Raw genomic sequence first — 10,682 nt, 5'->3', positions numbered from 1 at the left:
ACGTGTCGGCTCACCGTTGGGACAGATGTCATCCACTCATTGGACAGAAGGCGCCTATGATACGTCGACACGTGGCACGACCCAACAGAGGCCCATTCCTGTGAAAAGGCCGGCCCATTTGACTTGGTCAAAAGGTGGCGGGCCGGCCCACGGAAAGCCTGTTAACGGCTTGTTCGCATATAGCCCATTTACAGCCCGTTACGACCTATCCGAATTAGGCCCAGTAGCGTCATCTGGGCCGTCCAATATGATTCTAGCCCATTTTAAGTTCCGGCCCATGTATGGCCCATGACGTATTTCGGCCCAGATGAGGCCCTTTGTAACTCTTGGCCCATTAACGGCCCGTGGTGAAACTGGCCCGGAATGAACAGTGTATCACTTTATACCCATTAACGGCCCATTAATCCATTGGGCTGTTTGCAGCCCATGTTATCTTTCGGCCTTCTCAGGGCCCATTTATTCTTGGGCTCATTTCCAGCATTCGGTTATTTACGACCCGTTACTGCCATTTTCTACTGGTGGGCCAAATTCAGCCTGTGGTTACAGTCGGCCCGTTTGTGGCCCGTTAATACGTTGGGCTGTTTTCATAGCGTCATCAAATACGGCCTATTAACGACGGCCCATTATGGTTGGCCCATGAACGGATGACTCCAACTCTAGCCCGTTTACGGCCATAATGCGGTCTGTTTTTGGCCCATGTTTGGCCAATCGATCATACGGCCCGTCTAAGGCCCATTGATGATACGGCCCGTAGAAGGCCCATTGATTCTATGGCCCGTAGAAGGCCCATTGTTTCTACGGCCCATAGGAAGCCTAGTGTCACTACAGTAAATATGTAGCCCGTGGCCTATTAAAGGCGGGAAACTACTATAGGTTTAGACCTACTAATGGCCCAAGATGATTATAGGCCCATGTTTTGGCCCATATGAGTAACGAGCCGGCCTGAAGACCGACAACACTGAGATCCACTGAACCTTCCGGCCTAAATTACAGCATACCGACCAAAGAATAAACCTAGACTATACAACAAAGAAATTACGGCATATTAGGAATCAAAGTTCGCTACCCGGTGATAATAAAGCGCAACATGACTGCGGATTACATACACTGGGCATCAAAGGTCTCCACCAGTGCATATAAACGCGCCGACAAAAGAATATACAAAACTGAGAGCACTTCAGAAGGCAATAGACCTGGCAAGCTTGGGCCCCGCAAGCAGCCGAACAAGCTGATGAGACCTCAGTTGTGTCAACGATATATGCTTCATCTCTAGCTGTATGGCACCATAGTGCGCAAGGCAGTCCCCTGACATCTTCATTACATCTTTGACTTCAAGTCGGAGCTGAGATGAAGCAAGCCTTTCCGCTTTAAGTTGAGACTGAAGAAGTCGAACTGATTGAGGCAGCGACTGCACAGAGGTTGTATCACACCTGCTGGTGAGTAGTTTCAACTCACTGTCTTCATCAAGACAGGACCTTGGGGTCATCTCGCTGTCCTCAAGATGGTTTGGCTCACTATCTTTCCTAAAGTTCTGCCTGGCATAAGAGATACGACTCTGAAAGAGAAACAAGGAAACACGTAACAGGTTTCACAATTATATAAGCAAATAAATGGATCTATTCTGCATAAGGAACATGTTTTTACAACTATAATTTAAAACTGGTAGTTGTTGCAAACATCCAATCAGATGTAAACAGAAGTGGAGGAAATGATGCCTATCCAAATCTATACTAGAACAAAGTTTGAAGGCTTGAGAAGGATGAACTTACATTACATGTTAACACGGGCTGGACAAAGCCCTTCTCCATGTTGATGGAAAGATAATACAATAAATTCCCCAAAGAAAATTCTTTATAAGCATTGTCATTATTCTACATTTTGCAAAGAGTAAATATAGATCAAATAATATTGGAAGAAACAGAGGATAATGAAGCTCAGGTGCAGACTGACGATACATAATCAAATAGCAATTAATTAAGTACAGCGTTACAAGGCAAAAGGTACTAACAAGAGGAATGCAGACATCAACGTGTGCAGTGGCATTGGTTTTATTCAACATTTTGGTAAGAGTAAATGTAGATATGATAATTTGGAGAAAGTGGAGGGCAGGGCAGATAAGATGCAGAGTAATGCTAGACAATCAACTATCTCGCGATGCATGTACAGTAATACCACCACCGTCACTCAAATGGATGTATCTAGCACTATTAAGTTCTAAATACATCCAATTGATTAATTAATACGATACAGAGGGAGTACATGACAACAGGTACTTACATGAGCAATCCAAAACTTCATAACCATTGTGTTAATTCTACATTTATCTAAGAGTAAATATAGATCTTATAATTTCAAGCAAAGGGAGGATAAAGAAGCGAACATTTACAGTGATGCTACATAATCAAACAACAATGAGTGTAAGTATGCTGACAAAGGGCAAGAGGTACTGACAAGAGCAATGCAGAGCCCAGTATTGTCGTGAGATCCTATGATCCTTTGAGCAAGGAGATTCATCTGAAATTAGTTTTCATACAAGAGAGAAGGTAAGGCACATGCAGAAATTTAGGAGTTCAAATTTTGAATTAATATCATAGACAGTACCTGACGCTAGGCTGTCAGCAGTTCTAATAGGGGTTTGGCCACTAGAGTAGGGGTAAAGTCTGTTACAGTTGGGCCTGTGTTTCCTATGGCTGCTGATCTATCTGATTTAATAGGTATCACTACCTTTTCCAAATACCTAGTTTGTACTCCTTGAGGATCTGTAATCACCCTTTTCCTTTTGGACATCTATTACGAAAGAACAACATTTGACTGGAAAAACATAGTATGACAACACATGGAATAAGTACAGAAAATGGATAGGTATGGCATATACTCATATATGATGCTTAAACTAAGCAGATGGTGTAACAAAGTAGAAGTAATGCAAGAGGTCAGATGCAAAATATGTGCGACCAATACAACCTTGCCAAATTAGAGCATGCACCTTGATGGGTGAATAAGATAGGCCATCCTCCACCATGCCAAGTTTGTTAGCCAGTGGATCATTCCGCAATATTCCTCTCGTGCGCCCATTCTCATATTCATTTTGATAATGTTCAATACCTGACATGCATGAAAACATAAAAACAAGTGAGATTATCTTTGTAATGCAGAAGTGATTCTAATCCAATACTTCCTCCCTGTAAACCCCTTTGTGCTATCTCTGCAATTCTTCTAAGAGGTGCCATGCATGCTGTAATTTGGTGTGTGCATTAATATAATGTGGCCTACTACTCAAAATATGAGAGCTCCAGAAGTGATGATACTTCGCAGATGACAGCTTCAACATATAGTAAAGAAGAACAAGTTGACCTGACCTGACAGATTCAAAATATACTAAGGGATAATAACTTGACCTGACCAGTCGAGCGCAAGAGAAGAGGATCATCTTAAAGAAGAGCAGAAGAGCAAGCAGATTTAAGATATTACAAGTCTTTCTATACAATGTTGATTGGCCACCGATGATGAACCAGAGCGCACAGAGAAATACTATTCCTTCCGGTCTCTCCATATGTGGCTCACATGCATTTCGAAGCTAAAGTAGGAACATTTAGCTGACCAATTAAACATCTCTCAGCTTTACTAATATCAGCATAATATCAAATTTGAATTTGTACAACTAAGCTTGTTTAGCTCAATGGGTGGAGCAGTGCTATTACGACACGAACCACGTAGGCTGATTGTGGTCATCATAAAATGGGGAAACCGTAAGCATGATGAGTATAGTGTTGACCGTGGCAGTGGGATGGCAGATCTGAAGCTGCAAACCGCGCAAATGGTAGTTAGCAACCGATATTTGCTTTGAAATAACAACTAAGATTTGGTATGAACAAGAAAGTACAGTCAACAAGTGACAAAGAAATGCAATTCTGCTGTCTCTTTATATGTCGCGACATGCATTTGGAAAGTCAAGTGGGACCTTTAGCTAACCAATTGAATGTGTCTGTTAACTAATATCAGTATCATATCACAATCATATTTTAACAACTAAGCTTTGGAATTTTGAGTGTTGTGTTGTTTAGCTTGAAGGGTGGAGTAATGCTAGTATGACAGAAAGCACCTACGCAGATCATAGTAGAGTAGATAAAAGGGGAAAACCCTAAGCATCAAGAGTAAAATAAGGAAAGTGGAACTAGCTGGACTAGTGGGTGGCGCACATGCTTTTTGAAACAAATATAGGAACATTAGGTGACCAATTAAATGTTCTCTGTTTTAGTAATATGAGCATCATATCAGATTCGTATTTCAACACGTAAGCTTTGGAATTATGAGTGGCATGTTGTTTCGCTTGATGTGTTGAGGTCTCGAGGAGCAGTGCTAGCACGACACAAAGCAGGGAAGCACCTATGATGATGGTAGTGAATATAAAGGGGGGAAACCATAAGCTTTACGAGTATAGTGACCGTGACATGGCGGATTTGAAGGTGCAAACCGGACAAAGCTACTTCGCAACCAATGTTTGCATTCAACTAGCCACTATGATTTGGTGCGGATAAGAAAAGTACAGTAAACAATTTAAGATCTATTTTCCGGGTGAGATCAATAACTTAAGCACATATTAAAGAGTACCACCTCTCTTGCGACGCCGTGTAGGCCCCTGCTGATACGTTGAGGGTGATGCGGGTGCGATGGCTGTCGGCGGCGGGGAAGAAGACTTTAGATGGCAGACGGCCGGGTTGGGGGATAAATCACGTTGCCGTGGACGAGGCGGTCGTAGGAGCGGCAACAGAAAAGTGGACGACGGCGCCGATGAAGCGAGACGACGCGATGAAAGGATCCTGGTCCGGCGGCGTGGATGAGAGACGTCCATCTCTTGCAGTGGACGACGGGGTAGGGGTAGCGGCTCTGGCAAGGTGGAGGATGGGGTGGCAGACGGAGGAGGCTGGCCGCAGTGGGGAGGTTGTCGTGGCGCCGACGGTGTATGAATGGGGAAATGGAGGGGGAGGGGGATCTCAAACTTTGGGACGCACTTGTCTGAAATGTGGGAAAGTTACGAACTTATGCCCCATTAAAAATTTCGGACATCACGTCGGTTGGGGATAGGACGGTAATCTCGCATCTCCCAAATATTTGTCGGTAACGATTTCGGGCGAGGAGAGGGTGTTTTGCCGCCCACGGTTGGCGCCCACGGTGTATGAACGGGGCTGACAGGTAGGGCGGTTGTGTCACGTCTGAGGGAAGTTACACATCTTCCCTTATTTAAAATATTAGCCTACATTGATTTCGGACGAGGAGAGTTTGTTTTGCCACCCACCGTGGATGAATGGGGAAATGGAGGGAGAGACACATGTCTTTCGGACGAGCTTGGATCAAATGTGTTTTGCCGCCCACGTTTGGCGCCCATCGTGTCTGAATGGGCTCAGAGGCCGTCGTGTCACGTCTGATTGAAGTTACTAGTCTACCCCTATCGACGGCAGTGTAAATCCGGTCGATAAGGATGTCAAGTGTCAGGGGTAGACAGTAATTTCCATCTCACAAACACTTGCTTCGGGCAGCCCACAAATGATAGTGGGTGTTTAGTCGCTTCATTCAAAACTTGGGAGAATTAGCATTCACGTTTTCCCTGGGCCCTGGAAACTAAATCCAAATCCAATTTTTATTCGATTACGAATATCCACAGATAATTCTACGTTTTGTTATTTATTTCTTCAAAACCACAACAAAGATTTATCCCACCTTTATATATGATTATGATTTAGAAATGTCGTGATCTTCAAATTCAGTAGGTTGGATACACTTTGAGTCAAATATTTATTTCATCCAATACAATATGCTCACACAAAAAACAGTTCACCTTATGTCAATCATACAAGTACTAAGGATTACCTCGCCTAAAAAATTCGGATCATTACAACACATGGACAACATAGGGGGTCTTACAACATAATCCATTCAGAGACATGACACAACATGCAAGTACAATAATCTAATGACAATTTCAACTGCTATCTAAAGAAGAACTGGGATTACCCTGGGCTTCAGATAGCAAAAGCAGCAGGACCTCCTCCGTCTTCAAATGCAACATTCTTACTTCCTCCAATTCTTGGGTTGCTTGCATAATGCATGCAGCTAATTGCATAATTTCCAGCTTCAAGATCGAGATTATCTCATTCATGGGAGCCACACCATCTCTTTCTGCCTCTAGTAGAGCCTCAAGAACTATAATATATGTGCTCAGACTGCTCTCCGGCGGTGTTGCCTCTGAAGTACTACCATCTGGTAACATGGATGGCGCACTGCTTCCACAAATAGATTCTGGGGTTGTACATTGTGTCCTAGTGTGAACGGCATCCTGAAAGGTTTCCGCTGGACATAAGTAAGATATAGTTATCGCATGATCCAGGCAGCATGCTTACATGGTAAACGACATACGAATTATTGCCGAGCATGGCAAGCTATATTTTAATGGTTCGAAGCAGCATCAGCCGAAAAGAAATTAAAATGGTAAGATGAAACTAGGGATGTAAGTGGCAAATAAACGACATCCGCCAATCCCATCTAGTTAGTTTTTGCTAGCTCCCTCGTTCATTTTCCTCAAGAAACAAAAACTCTTTTGAACTATCATACCACTAGTGGACTTTATCGGGATTAAACGGGACCCAGTTGACCTCCCTAGTTGAAAGGGAGTGTACCACCGCTATATTTAAGTTTCCAAGTGTCGGTGTCAAAACCGGCGGATCTCGGGTAGGGGGTCCCGAACTGTGCGTCTAAGGCGGATGGTAACAGGAGGCAGGGGACACGATGTTTACCCAGGTTCAGGCCCTCTTGATGGAGGTAATACCCTACGTCCTGCTTGATTGTTCTTGATGATATGAGTATTACAAGAGTTGATCTACCACGAGATCAAAGAGGCTAAACCCTAGAAGCTAGCCTATGGTATGATTGTCTGTTGTCCTACGGACTAAAACCCTCCGGTTTATATAGACACCGGAGGGGGCTAGGGTTACACAAGGTCGGTTACAAAGGAGGAGATATACATATCCGTATTGCCTAGCTTGCCTTCCACGCCAAGTAGAGTCCTATCCGGACACGAGACGAAGTCTTCAATCTTGTATCTTCATAGTCCAATAGTCCGGCCAAAGGATATAATCCGGCTGTCCGGAGACCCCCTAATCCAGGACTCCCTTAGTAGCCCCCGAACCAGGATTCAATGACATTGAGTCCGGCGCGCAGTATTGTCTTCGGCATTGCAAGGCGGGTTCTTCTCCACATCTTGAATGTCTATTAAGTAGTGTCCGGCCCCATAAATGTTGGACTTCTTGGCTTCTGTGCTTAATAAGGGTTATTTTCCACGCGTCGAACGAATACAAGGAGCCAGGGCATTTTTACATTCGTCCCCCTAGCCAGGTAAATAAATTGTCTATTTAAAGGGATGGGGATTCTTAGATCCAATCCATACCATCCTCCCATAGCGAGAATCCATCAGAGCGCGCTTCGGAAAAATCCACTCCAACATGGCCGACCACCGCAGCTCCTCCTCCCGCTCCCGTAGCCCTAAGCCCGGTGATTGGGAGAGGTGTTCCGTCCCACACAGTCAATTAGTAGAGCTGCAGACTCAGGAATTTCTCCCTCCAGTGTATATGGTCCCCGTCCGAGCCGGGCTCGCCACCTACAATGGCGGGGAGCAAGCGGAGAGCTTCCCCAGCCCCTCTAAGGGGGAGCGGGTGTTCCTTGTTCCTTAATTACTAAGGGGACTCGGATTTCCAATTCATCCGTTCCTCCGCGGGCTCCTGGAGTTTTACAGCCTCCAACTGCATAATTTCACCCCTGCTTCCATATTACACATCGCCGGCTACGTTGCCCTTTGCGAGCTATTTCTGGGCTGCGAGGCTCATTTCGAGCTATGGAAAAGGTTATTTTGCCTTGTGCCCCATACACAGAAGGGGTCACTTTATCAAGTGGGCGGAGCCGAAATATGGCGCACCACCGAAACCGGATACCTGTCCGGTACTCCGAAGAAGACGTTCGAAGACTGGCCTTTGGAGTGGTTTTATATGGAGGACGTCCCCCTTCCAGACCCTGTTCGGCGGGGTCTTCCTGAGTTCAACAATGCTCCTCTGAAGAAACGCCGAAGCTGGCGCCCACGGAGCCCCCAGGAGGAAGACAACGGAGAAGTCCTTTACCTGATGAACCAGATTAAAGCGCTGGCTCAATCAGGATTGACAATAGTCGAGGTTATGTCAATATGCATAATGCGGGGAGTGCAACCACTTCAATATCGAGGGCACCCCCTGTGGTGTTTTAACGGGGAAGATGATGCCACCTGCTGCAGGCATAAGGGACCGGACTCGGCAGCTGCTTAGCAAAAATTATGTCCGAGTTATTCAAGGGAGAGGAAGAGGAGTTCATCTGTATCAAGCCACGGGATGGATTCTCCATGTACAACCCTCCAAGCTGGGTGAGTTATACCTCTTTACTCCCATTCTTCCCGCATTCTTCGTCGTAGGTACTCACCTTGCCATTTTACGGCAGGAACTGCGAAAAGCTGTAAGGGAGGTCAACAACCCATCTCCACAACCATAGGACCCTGGCCGGGCCCTTGGTCTCGGACTCAAAGAGGATCCGGACATATTCATGGAGCTGATAGACATGCAATTCTATCAATTGAGCTGCGATGACGCCATGGTGGCCATAACGGCCGACTATCCTGGACTGCTCCCTGCGTCGCACGTAAGAAAAACCGAAATCCCAATTCCAAAAATAGTATCCCCTTTTAGACACTTCACCTACCATACATATGGTGTTTTACAGGGAAGGCATTCGGGACGACGTGCCGAACCCGCAGCAACTCGCCAGCAAGAGGCACCGAAGCCGGGTAGGCCAAAAAGGAAGGCAGTCAGGACGGAGACGCTGGCGCAGAGGTATGACACCAAACCTCGCTCTGTGGTTGTCGTCTTTCTTTAAATGCAATGATGTCCATGCTTCTTTAATAGAAAAAACGTTCACCGGACTATATCCGGAGAGGCTGCTGATCACGCCTCCACCAGTCGGGCTCCAGGGCCGGACATAGAGGCGGAAGCCAACATGGGGCGGACGCCGGATGCTCCTCGTACAGAGGATGCGGATAGACTATCCGCTACAAATTCAGAAGTGGAGAGCACCATGAATCATAGGCGTCGCCAGGCCGTACTCCGTGACGCTTGTTTCTCGCCAGAGGCATTTGATGCCTTCAATTCTGGAGATGCGTACATCAGTGCTGCTCAAAATGGTCTAGCCAGAGCCACGAACCAGTATGTAAGGGATATACGGGTAAGCAAATCTGTTGATTATATGTATCAGTAGCCCCTGAGACTTGAAACAGTTGACGCAACTGATTTAAGGATCAATATTTGTGCATGTTCTTACGGAGAAGAATTCCCAATTGTCTCAAGAGCTGGACGAGTGCAAGGCCCAGCTGGAGGCCGTTGTTGCCGCATTGAAGGAGTCCAAAAAAGGTCCCCCTGGTAACTCTTTTGTCTATTGCAAAGAATATCGGTACCGGGTAGTATGCGGCATGTATGCACACCTAACAATAGATGTTGCAAGTGGCCCCGGAGTGAATCCGGAGGCCGTGGAGGCGGATACGGCGCGTGATGATCGACAGCGAAATGCTGGCGAGCGCGTGCTGACGCGAGTCAGGCAGGAGAAAAATGATCTCCAAGACGCCAATATCTGGCTGGGCGTGGAACTGAAGGATGTCCGAGCCTAGCTTGCGGACTCCGTGAAGGAGAATAAACGGCTTCGGCGCGGCATTTTTAGTAAGTGCTTGAACGAACTTCTTAAAGGAGTTCGGCAAAGAAGCCTGCTAACAGCGTTATGTCTGCAGGTATGCTGGCGGGTCATCCCGCGGAGGAGATGCCCGGGTCTTCGGGCGATCTTCTACCAGAGCTCTCACAACTGCACGGACAAGTTCGGCAGGTGATGCAGAGTATTGCTCAAGCCTTGTGGCCATCCGCGCCCCCGCCAGGAGGCATGGGGGAGCTTATAGAGAAGCTCAAGGGAGCGCGGCGGCGCTTCCGATTATGGAATATATTAGCCTGCCAACAAGGTGCAAGGGAAGCCTGGGCTATGGTGAAGACACGATATACCGAGGCTGACCCAAACCACATGGCCGAGGTCGGGCCTGTGGGGCCCGATGGGAAAGAGATCCCCATCAGTTTAGTGTATGATCAAGTAGAATTAGCCGCAAAGTATTCCCAACAGGATTGTAGACTAGACAGCCTATTGGATGGTATAGAAGAAGAATTTAATCAGTCTTAGTGACTGTGTACTTCAAGTGACATATGTAATGTCCCTAGCCGGGTTGTAAATCATTTGTCATGGCGGACCGTTTCGCTTCGACCTCTAGACCCGATAGTCCGGAGTGTATCCGAATACCCACTCGGTTATATAAAAATCGGGGTATGCATGGAAACCAAGCATAGGGGTCATAAGTGCTTGAACAGACAAGTACCCAACTAGCTATATTATATTACATGGATAGTAAGAAACATCTTCCAGGGAGAATAGTTTCGTTAGGGGTTCCTTTCCCTGGGTACGCATGCCCTGATGTGCATGCCCGAACTGCAAGACGCGGGCTAAAAACATATGGGGGCGTGTAGTAATTTAAATTAAAGTCATCTTTTATTCACCGACCGAATATTCCCTTAAGAACGCTAGCT

Source organism: Triticum urartu, chromosome 7 (genome assembly GCF_003073215.2).
Source record: "Triticum urartu cultivar G1812 chromosome 7, Tu2.1, whole genome shotgun sequence".
NCBI classification, from domain to species: domain Eukaryota; kingdom Viridiplantae; phylum Streptophyta; class Magnoliopsida; order Poales; family Poaceae; genus Triticum; species Triticum urartu.
The sequence above is the reverse complement of the archived record's forward strand: the minus strand, read 5'-3'. Positions refer to the sequence as shown.